General features: G+C 38.2%; 1 protein-coding gene across 1 annotated transcript in view; it reads left to right on the plus strand.

Moving 5' to 3' along the window:
• LOC122796001 (contactin-associated protein-like 4) overlaps nucleotides 1–12,500 on the plus strand; it is an 858,360-nt gene that overhangs the window by 27,427 nt on the left and 818,433 nt on the right. The gene's annotated exons all lie outside the window — the stretch shown is intronic.

Genomic DNA, 12,500 nt, shown 5'->3' on the forward strand with positions numbered 1-12,500 from the left:
GGGAGTGGTGAGCACTGTACTGCCTATCTAACATTAGAGGAGTGGTTTCCAGCTCTGAAATTGTAATTTTATTAGCGAATTTGGGCTGATTTCTATCCCTTTCAACTTTCTGGCTTAAAACTTGTGTGTTTGTACATTTTTCACATCGTGCAGCACCGCAGGGCTACAGCTAAACTATTCCAGGTGCCAAAAAGTCTGCTCTTCAAATTTTCCCTTAGAACTAGCTGGTTTCTCAGTAGTAGCACTAAAATCTGAACCCCTGTGACTAGCACTTGCTCTAGTACCTGCTGGAAAGCAGTAGGAAGCCTTAACATGATAGAAGCACTCAACTTTCTTTGTTAATAAGGAGAAATTAATTGTAGGCACAAAACAGCCTATAATTGCAAAGTACCTTGCAAAGGTAAGGGAAAACAGCTCTTGTACTTTAAAAAAAAGCACCTAACGAGGCATGTCCAAGGGTCAGCTTCCGATGATTTCTCCTGTCCACCTGGTGGATCTGGGCATACTGGGGCAATGCAGCAACTGCCTCATGTACACAGACAACCCTCTCCTCCTACCACCCAACACTACAACCTGTGAGAGATGCACTTACATAGCCAAACTGGAAGCAAAGCTCTCTCCAGCCAAGATTGTGCTAGACAGTCAAGAGGAGAAGGTTAACACCTGCACTACACCTCAAGCAACACATAGCCCTTCAAAACCCACACCATCAACACCCTCACATAACAACACTAAACCCACATATGCGGAGACCCTTAACATTAACCTGCCCATGCAACAAGGACCTCCGAAGCTGAAACACAAACAAACACCAGTCACAACCAAAGTGACACATAGCTCACAACACCAGTGTGACACCCAACAACAGCCCCTAAAGCAAGACAACGGACCAAACACTTTAGTCATAGGTGACTCTATAGTTAGGCACACTGATGTCCCACTCACCAGACTGAACAAGGAGAAAATTACAGTCAGCTGCCTGTCGGGTGCCAGGATCCACCACATAATGCATGCACTCAAGTCACTCCACAACAAGTACAAATGCGACACTGTCATTGTTCATGTTGGAGTGAATGACTTGAGATGTACCTCCCTGGACTACATGAAAAGAGACATGGAAGAGCTCTCAGATCATGTGGCCCAGGCAAGTATGACCCTAGCCCTGTGTAGCATCCTGCCTTCGCCCAGAATGATACCACAGTATAAGGACAAAATGATTGACTTCAACAATTGTCTATGCTTCTGGTGTCATTCAAAGGGGATCCAGTATCTGTCTGCCTGGGATGACATGATCAACAAACCATGATGCTTTGCCAGAGATGGTCTGCACCTATCACCCCTGGGATTCAGGTTACTGGCTAAAGCTCTTGCCACCCCTATAGTTCCTTTCTTATGCAAGGTTCAAAGGACAAAACCACCACCATAGTAGATACAAACATGTAAAATCTGAAGGTAATGCTACTCAATGCTAGAAGACTAAACCTCAAAATGCACTCTCTTGAGGTACTCCTAAAAATGGAGAACATCGATATCTGTGCAGTAACTGAGACCTGGTTCAAGGCTCCAGAGAGCCCCTCTGCAATGCCAGGCTACAACTCTTACCACACTTTTCAGTTACCAAACCAAGACCGAAAAACGAAAGGTGGATGAGTGTCCATATTCGCCAAGGATATTCACACCTCCAGGCTAGTTGCCCAACATAATGCATCTGAAATTCTCCAGGTGCAACTAACACGATGTAAGACTGCAATACAAATTGTAGCTTGCTACAGATCCCCCACCATGCCCCAAGATTCTCACTACATCTTTCTAAACATACTGGAAAATATTAAAATACAACCAAACACCCTAATATTGGGTGATTTCAACTACCCTACCATTAACTGGGAAAACTACTCGGGTACCAACACCTTTTCACAATGGTTCTTGGAATTCATAAATTCCAATGGCCTGGATCAGCTAATCCACTGTTCCACCAGGGGCTCCAATATCCTAGACCTGGTCATTACCAACATGGGAGATAGATGCTACACACCAGTGGTCACCCCCTCATTGGTCAGGTCTGACCATAAGCAAATCACCCTTGACATCCACATCCCACCCCCACCCCACAGTAAGGAAACCTCCGTAAAAAACTTCTCCAAAGTCAAATTCATGCTACTCAAGTCAGAAGTGACAAACTTCATGACACCCATGCAGATGGGAGCTGAAAGTTCGACTGCTGAATCCTACACTAACGCACTGTATGAGCACATCCACTCGTGCATGAGTCGTGCCATCCCGAATAGAGCCTAGACTCTCTCCTCCAAAAAAAGGAAGTCAATTTGGTGGTCCTTTGCCATAAACAAACTAAACCACAGAAGGAAGAAACTGTTGCAGAAAAGAGGAAAATCCCAGTAAGCAAAACACTCCCTTACCAGCTTCAGTAAGAAGCTGAGATCCCTCATAAAATCCTCCAAAGCTAGTTACGAAAATAAAATTGCCAAAGATTCCAAAGACAACCGCAAGGCATTCTATAGTTATGTCAAGAATCTAAATGGCAATGCTCAGATCTGCTCTGAGCTACAACAGAATGGCATTAAATATATTGATCCCAAGGATATTGCCAATATCATGGCAGATCGATTTAGTGCTAACTTCACCCTCCTCTCACCTCCTAAAGGACCCATCTTAATACCAAAAGATAGCCAATTCCAGTAATCATGGCCACACAGGTAGAAAGCGCACTATCCAAAGCTAAGAAAACAGCATCTATGGGACCAGATGACATCCCGGGCTGTGTACTACATGAACTACAAAATGAACTGGCACCTCACCTAAGTGTCTTGTTTAATCATAGCTTCACCTCAGGCTTCGTGCCCACTGAGTGGTGCACAGCTACAGTTATCCCACTCCACAAGGGGTGTTCCACCTTGGATCCCAGGAACTACCATCCCATCAGTCTGATGAGCCTGATCTGCAAGGACATGGAATGCATTATCATGGAACTTATAAACAAAGACATTGGCAACCTTCAAATACTGGACCCCACCCAGTTTTGGGTTCATGAAGTGCCGATCTTGTCTTCTGAACCTGCTTGACTTCTTTGAATCAGTCTCCAGAGCTGTGGACGAGGGTAAAGCTGTCCACACAGCCAATCTGGACCTCACCAAGGCCTTCGACACCATCACCCACTCTGGAATCATAGATAAACTTACTAAGCTGGGAATAAATCCCTACGTCACTCAATGGGTTGCCAACTGGCTTACTGACAGAAGCCAGACTGTAAAAGTAGCCAACTCCAAATCCAGCTCCAGATAAGTGACAAGTGGAGTACCTTAGGGTTCCGTCCTGGGACCGCTCTTGTTTGGCATCTACTTCTCTGAAGTACAGGACAACACTAAGGGACTCTGGCTAACAAAGTTCACAGATGACTGCAAACTCGGAGCCATTATTGAATCCCCAAATGCTGTGGATATTCTACAAAAGGGCCTTATAGAAACAGATGCATGGTGCCAGAGCCATGAGCTCAAGCTTAATGTCAAGAAATGTATAGTTATCCCCTTTGGGAAAAAATATGTACCAATGAATTTCCACATAGGTGGCAGCACACTAAACACCGAAAGTGTGATGAGAGACTTAGGGACACAGGTGGACAGTGGTCTCGCCTTCGATAACCACATCGCCAAAACAGTCAGGAAATCCTTCTATGTGGCACATCTCATCATTAAGGGCTTTTCATCCAGAAAAAAGGAGATCATTGTCCCACTGTACTCATCCCTCATTAGACCCATTATAGAGTACAACACCCCATTTGGTATGTACCTCACAAGACATCTGCAACAGCTGGAAAGCCAGCAGAAATACCTCACTAAAAGAATAACAGGCCTAAAGCAGATGCCCTATGCTGACAGTCTAAAAAGCTCTACCTATACTCTGTGGAAAATCGGCTACAAAGAGATGATCTCTGCTTAACATACAAGGCCATGTCAAACCCTGAGCTATTGGACATGCTCCACTTCAAGAAATCCCAATACTTCAGACCTACATGCTCCAGTGATCTAAACCTTGTCATCACAATGAAAAAACATGCTGGAGGGAAAGGTTCCTGACCCAGAGACTCCCCATACTTTGGAATAGACTGCCCATACATGTCCAGCAGAGTGCCTCCTTGGCCCTCTTCAAAAGGAACCTTGACGACTGGATGGGAGATAGGAAATTCACATGGGGATCATGTCAGTCACACTGCTAGACAGGGGTCCAGGGAAGTAAATATTGTGGGAAGAAATATCCAGGGAATTGTTATGGCTAGGCTTGTACAGGCCCTAGGGCCGATAGCCTAGTACCAACCTTTGAACTATGAACATTTGCTGTACATCCTGCAAAATTATAGTGTGTACTTTATAAGAAAACAGTTGTACTCACTCTTAATTTTTTGTGGTATTCTTCCACTTGCTTGCATTTTAGTTTTTAGCAGTTCTGAACAATCAGTATCCATAATGTTTGTCACCTCAGACTTGATCGGCATTGAGACAGTCATTCTGAAAAGATCACTGGAGACATGTCATATTGGGCAGATTCAGAGAAGAGTGAGAAGGCAAGTGTAGCAGTTTCATCATTTTCTCACTCATCTCCAAGTTTATGTAATTTTTGTAGTGTAGTGTGGTATACACACACAAGCACACCTGGGTTAATAAATTTAAAAAAAAAAAAATATATATATATATATATATATATATATATATATATATATTAAAAAAATATATATATATATATAATATGTTATATATGTGTGTGTGTATGTATGTATATATATATATATATATATATATATATATATATATGTGTGTGGGTCTATTGCTTTTCATCGAATACCACATATTCGAAAAAGAGCAGTAGACCGCTCAGTTATGCGAAAGTGCACTTATTCGAAAGTGCACTATCGCAAACTCAGCTTCTACGAATGGATCGCACCACAGTGGAGGACAGCAGGAAAACATGCTATGTCCTCCACTGTGGTGAGGTAGTTACGGACCTTAGCATTAGGGCACGGGTCATGGTAAGGGGATAGCCTTACTAGCTATCTCCATGACCCGTGCCCTAACCCTAAGGTCTGTGACTACGGCAGCACAGTGGAGGACAGATTATCCTCTACTGTGGTGCAGTAGTCACAGACCTTAGGGTTAGGATGCGGGTCATGGTAAGGGGATAGCCCTATTAGCTATCCCCTTACCATGACCCATGCCCTAACCCTAAGGTCCGTAACTACGGCACTAAAATCAGTAGTAGCCTGTTCGCTGAAGCGGGTTTCACGAAAGTGCACTTTCGATTAAGTGTACTTTCGCGTAACCCAGGGTCTACTGTGTGAGTTTGAAGAAGTGTATTTTCGAACTTATACAGTAGACCCAAATACATATATATATATATATATATATATATATATATATATATATATATATATTTATATATCTGTGTATATATATATATATATATATATATATATATATATATATATATATGTATGTATAGGTCCACTTCAAAATACTGAAACTCAAAGTATTGAAAAAAAAAACAGTACAGCAACACCACTATATTGCAGCAGAACTACATACAGAAACATGTTACTCTTCTGCAAGTATAGGCAGAGGGGAAGCACCCCCTGCTACTTAAATATAGCAACTCCATGACTGCACTTCTTATACTTGGAGAAGAGTAATATGGTTTGTTTTTTATTTGTTTCTGTATGCACTTGTGCTGGAATATAATAAGCGTTGGTATCCTGTGTGTTTTCAGTATTTTGAGTTTTCAGTATTTTGATCTTTAGAGATTTTGGTCTCAGTATTTTGAGTTTAGCGATTTTGAAAGTCAGTATTTTGAAGTGGACCCATATATATATATATATATATATATATATATATATATATATATATATATATATATATATATATATATATATATTATAGATAGAGAGAGATATATAGATATATACATGTATATGAATTTATATGTATAGTTTGGAGTATAAAGGCTTACCCTAGACTGGGTGGATGCAGGATGCTTTCCCCACTGCACAAGAAAAAAAGTTTAGTGTTTTGCACCCTTCGGTATGTCATGGTTTTGGTTAATGACCTCCCAAGGTATTTAAGGTTTCGTGATCAAATTATTTTAAATTGATCAAACAAGTTGTAATTATTCATAGCAGATATTTCAGAATCTTATTTGGATGAACTGCATTGTACATGGCTGAAATTCTGTTTGAATACACAGTTTAGGCAAAGGCTCTGCTTTCATATTGCTGAAATAATTATTATTTTATTGACTTTCGTAAATAATAAATACTGAGGCATATTCAGTATATAGTTGTAAACAGCACGGTCATAACACTTCCTTTGAGAAACAAGCATTGCAATGCAAGACTCTATTATTTCATCTCTTTCTACTCGTTAAGAGTAAGGCATGCCGGAGATGGTTTAATTCAACTAAACAGTAGCCACTCACAACAGATAAAATGTAAAAAATAAATACCACTGCCTTAAAATGGAAATGGTAAATAATCAACAATAATGCCTTGTCTGAATTTCAAATCTTTACGAGCCATGATAGTAAATGATTTACTTAAAGCAAATATGATGCTAGAAAGTATATATGAGCTTGTTATTTTGTTTTTCAACCACCTCAGACAAAGCATTCTATGTTTATCTTTTCTCGGTTTTAATGCCAGCTGAGCTAGACTTTTAATACCTTAAACCTCATGTGATGGAGACCCATGGGATATATTCAAATTACCCCTTAAGGACATCAAGTGTTTCAGCTACATGACTTCTGAATGCCTGTGACTGTTTATCTTTTAATTCTTTATGAATACATTCAGGCTAATAAGCCAAATTCCACTAGTTTTGGGCAACCGTTTTGACCTTTTCATTGACCTCATCAGCATAGCATAAGTGGGTTGTTTGGATATACTTTAGAAACACATGGTGTTTAAATCCCGGTGATTCCCATAAACATTAAGGTCCCTGCAAAATGTCCTAACTAATATCCAGACCAAAGAGTAAAAAGGTAGAAAGGTCTCACAGACAAACCAAACAGTAAAAACTGAAAAAAAAGCTGAGCTAGAGTTTTCACTGTGTGCTATCTTAAACCTCGTGTTGGAGAGCTTTTTTTTGCAAATTTTGCAGTTTTTACTTAATGATTTGTCTGTGTGAGCTTTTTACCTTTGTGTTTGCACACAGCTTTAATTCTGATAGATTCTCTCTATCTTAATATCCTAGCAGTGCTATCAATAGTATCAAAGTGCTTTATTAGTCAGTTGTATTCAATTATATGTTCACCACAATTCAGAACAATTTTTAAAATAACAGAATTGCATTCACACTTATTATTTCTAATAAATAATTTCCGTTTAATGATTTTTTTTCTAAACTTAGTGATCATCCATCTCCTGCTACTGCCTTTACTGCCCAGAAGGCTGCTAGGGTCAAATTAATAGCTTGTGCAGATGGAACTACATTCATATTTATTGGTTAATTAATTAATTAATTAATTTATTTATTTTGACAAATGCTTGTGATACACCATTCTAGTGTTTATGTTTTGCTTCTGACTGTTTTCTCCAAACCATGCATCAATCAAGTGTCTGTCTCAAATTAGCTCATTCCTTCCACCTGACCTCTTATGTGTTAAAGCACCAGGAAAAGGAGGACTGAGCCAGACATTACACTTGTCATCCTGACTCTGTTAAGCCACTCTGTATTATGTTTCTAACAAATCCAGTTGTTAATTAAAAAAATGTAGTGCAATGCCTTTTCTGCTGGACTATGCACAAATATGCCCTTCTGCCTAACAAACTGGATAAGCATTGTGAGTAAATGATGGACTTTTAAAACAGAAATGGAATTAAATATTAAAAATAGCAAGATAGGGCAAATGCATCAAAAACTGCAAGAATTATTGATAACTTTGATATTCAAATTCCTTATACGTCTTACTGAAAAATGACATACAAGTAATCAAATAAGTAATGTACCAAGATCATATTGAGATAAACATCAAGAGTATATTTTAACACTAGATATTTCATTTTCAAAGAAAACACCTTTCATCAGAGCCCATTACTAAGAAAGAAAGAAAGATCAACAGATAAAAGATCTCTCTCTCTCTCTCTCTCTCTCTGTGTGTGTGTGTGTGTGTGTATATATATATATATATATATATATATATATATATATATATATATATATATATATATATATATATATATATATATATACAGCAGATTTTGCAAGACGTATGTGACCCCGGTACCCCTGTATGTCTAAAATATATTAACTCTGAGACTGCACAACAAAGGGTTATACAGAAATTTCTTTAATCCTGGCTTTCAGTCACCTTGCTGTTTGCTACAACTTTTTACTGAAAAATTAGTCAATGGATTTATTATCCTTTCCTTTATCAATGAAATGAATTTCATCTGACAAATAAATCAATAAGGCGAATGAATAGACTGAAGTTAGATGAGCTGAGGTAATCTAAAATTATGAAGCATATTTGATAAGTTATAAATTAATTGAACTCTTAGATAAATGAAATACGTCTTAAGGGGCTATTAGTAAGATGCATGAAAGAATAGTAGAGGTAGATAGAAATAAAAACGTAGTAGTCAGCAATGTTCCTCCTTCAATAAAGCACAATGTCTGACCTGAGTAAATAACTTCTGCTTTGAAACTGAAGACAACATTATCATCAGTCCCATGCACTGCAGTCTCCCTGATGAATAGCAAAGTGTTGTATACACAAGATGTAATCCATCTTCTGGAGAATGAGGAATTAACAAAGTTAGAGCCTAGGATTCAGTAAAAAAAAAAACAGCATCAGAAAACTGGTAAAAAATGAAAGGAAAGACAACGGATCAACCTGTTTTGGAAAGCTTATGGAACAGTTACTTATTGCAGATATGTCATAACTGCCAGTTTAATTCATTTCTGTGAAGGAGTATTATATTGTGCAGTGTAAAGATGCAAATGTAATTCATGTGTATGTTTATTAAAATATATTTATTTTCCATGCAATAAAATGGCTAATTATTGGATTGTAGTGTGTGTCTCTCGTTGTAATGAATTGAGCTGATTATTAGGAAACCTGAGTTTGAATAACAGGTTAGGTGGCTGCAGGAAATGGCACTGTAGGATCATAGTGAATGACCACTGCCAGGTCATCCATCCTGTGGAGGGGGAGTCATTTCTAGCTCACCACATGGGAACCATATAGCTGGAGCACAGAATGTCTACCCAGTGGAGATTGAACATGTCGTGCTTGTGCTACAATGGAGCTCAAAAGAACCACAGCAGAGGATGGTGGTTATTTGCAATGCAGAGGCTAGGCCACCCAAGAGGACCTGGAAGCTGGCACACCACCTAGCCCTTCCTTTGAGTGCATGACACAATGAAACATTACTAGAAAGGAACAGTGCTTTTGCCTCACTCAGGAATTCCCTGATCCAGTGGCAACCAAATTAGTGGGAGAGTTTGGTGCATGTATATGAGCCATCAGGGTCAGTTCTCTGGGGAGGAGGGCTAAGAAAAAGATTGTTGAGTATGGGCAAGGTTTTAACATTGTTTATAATGCTGGCCACTTTAGGGGTTTAATATTACTAATGGTGTATGTATAGGGAGGAGGACTAAATTATGTCTAAAGACATTCCTTGTAATGAGATCCAGTGTTGCTAAGTAATGCTCAAAAACACTTTTAGACAGTTACCTAGTTTGGTAACACATACCAAATAAACCATTAAAAATATCATTCAGAAGAGCTGCAGATATCTTTCAAAAATATTTGAGTCAGAAAACCTTGATAATTGCAGAGCATTTTAGATTTCATAAAAAACAAGGGTGAGGTTTTAATGTGTTTCAGAATATATGGCTGACTCAAACAGTCTACTTAAGAACTGCAAGGTTTGAGAAGAATAAATTTAGATATGGCATATGCTTAAAAATTAAAAGAATTTCTTAGCCCTTACTTCTAAAAACAGAATAATTTATGAATCTATCAGCCAATGGCACCTTTAAGTGAAATAAAATAATACATCAGTTGTGGTTAGCAGACCATATATTACCTACTACAAAGCAAACTTGTTTTATGTGTCAGACAGTCAAAAAATATGATATGCACAAAAACTGTGCAAGCTTGTGTCAAAGTATTTACACAGAACAGTGCACACAAGTGAAGAAAGGTCAAACAAAATAGAACAAAGTGATGAAACTAAGCAGAATGACTGGATGATTTTAGAGTTGCACTAAACTAAAATAAATATTATTTGTGTCATTTGAGAACTGGCTGTGGTAAAATTTAAATATAGTTGGATATAGGTGCTGCTTTACTGATGACTTCTTAAATGAGTTAAAGGTCTTGCATAAGACGTAACAGAGAAAGCATATTTTAACAGGTAAAATAATTGTACTAGTAATATGCGAGTGCAAAATGCAAAACATATAAATGGTATCAATATCATTGCAAAAAAGAATCTGCAGCAGTGAGTGGTTAAATTAAGATAAGCTGAATTAATATTACTTAAAGAACCTGCAAATAAAAGGTTACAGTAGTCAAACTGAAACGCACTCAATGACAGGCTTTATAAACAGGGTAAAAGTTATAAGTCAAAGATTCCTCTGCATCTGGGTTCTAGTCCTAGTTTTAATAAGTTGTCAGTGGGACCTTATCCTGTTTAAGTTAAGACAGAATGTAAAAACTGTAGATAAGATTTTTACATTTTTTAGTTGATTGCAAAAGTGATTTAGCTGTACAAGTTTTGCAGATTTTCTTCCTAACTTACATTTTGTGAACAGCATCTAAGCATAAATATGTTTAAGGTAAATTATGTTAAGCCCACTTTTTTCAGTTTTAAGTTACCTACTGAATAAATTACAATTGAATAACATATTGCTTTGGATTCTTGATGTGTGGCTTCCAATGTGAATGCTGCAGTCACTGTCACCACTCTTAAGTCCCTGTAGGATGCAGTGTATACGTTACTGTTGATGCATTATGCACCTATGAAACATGGGTTTTGCAGTGTTTAAAAGGTGAACTGCAAGGCTGCACTCCTGTGACAGCTGCCCATGCCATGCACAACTACTGCAACAAGTCTTCTGTGTAACAACACAGTGCCATGAAACAAAGCGATGCATAAGACCACTGTGCAATATGGTGAATCAGATAGTAGGAGCAGCCTCATGTACACAACAAACACACACCTTGTGCCCCTTCCTAACAACCCCATTGCTCTGGCTTTCCCTTGAGCTGTGTGAGCACACCATTGTGCAATTATGGTGTGACCAAAGTTATGACACAATGTAACACCCACCATGTGAGTCATTTTTCAGGTACACAGCATATCAACAATGCTGTCTGCAGCTAAGGTCAATACAGACTTTCAGTAAATGGCTTTTTGCTGCTATGGATGCACAGTCATAACAACTACATATCAGGACTCGGTTGTTTCTTTAGTTTAGTCCATTGATTTCAAACTGCTTAGAGCATTAGTGTGAAATCTAGTGTGTGGTATCTTGCAGAATGATTAACTGTGTAGTTAAAACTGTTTACAAGTGTTAATTTGAAATTCATATACTAATATCATGCAGAATAGTTACTTTTCTACTAATTTAAATTTCTAGATTTTGATTTGTAGTTACTGTACAGAATTCAAACTGATGCTATAAGACATATTATATTGCAGCACACTCCAGGGACCTAAACTTCATTACCACAATAAACAAAACATGCTGGGGGGAGAGGTTCCTAACCCAGAGAATTCCCATACTCTAGAACAAACTTCCCATTCACATTAAGCAGAGCACTTAACTGGCCCTCTTTAAGAGAAATCTTGACAAGTGAATGGGCAATGGGATCACTTCTGTTGCCTTGCTTGACAGGGGCACTGGGAACTAACTTTGGGCAGCATGATGCCAGGGAATCTTCGTGGGTTAGGCTTATATAGTCACCAGGGCCGTTAGCCTAGTACACACCTATGAACCTATTAACCTATATTATATTAAACATTCTGATTATTAGTGTGTGTGTGTGTGTGTGTGTGTGTGTGTGAATGTATGTGTATATATATATATATATATATATATATATATATATATATATTTAGTGAGAACATGAGACTTACTGTCTGTTTATAGAGTTTATATAACACATTCTTTACACAGTTTACAACATGGTAGACAGCAGTGTGAGGCTCCCTGTCATTTTACTTTGTGCCCAACACTGTTGTGCATGTCATGGACATCAGTACTGTAATATCCAGGTACCTGAATGCTGTTAATTTTACCAATCAGCTTTGTACCAAAGTCAGCACCACTTGTCCATGTACTATCCACAAACTATCAGCTTTTGCTTATCAGAAGTTCTAGGCTCTTCAATGCAAGTTCCAAATCTGAAAAAAAAAACCTAAGTGTAATAGGTTCATGGGTTTGTACTAAGCTAACAACCACACTAGCCTTTTAAGGCCTAGCCATTCA

This window comes from Protopterus annectens, chromosome 2.part2 (assembly GCF_019279795.1).
Source record: "Protopterus annectens isolate FY-2018-M chromosome 2.part2, PAN1.0, whole genome shotgun sequence".
Taxonomy (NCBI): domain Eukaryota; kingdom Metazoa; phylum Chordata; order Ceratodontiformes; family Protopteridae; genus Protopterus; species Protopterus annectens.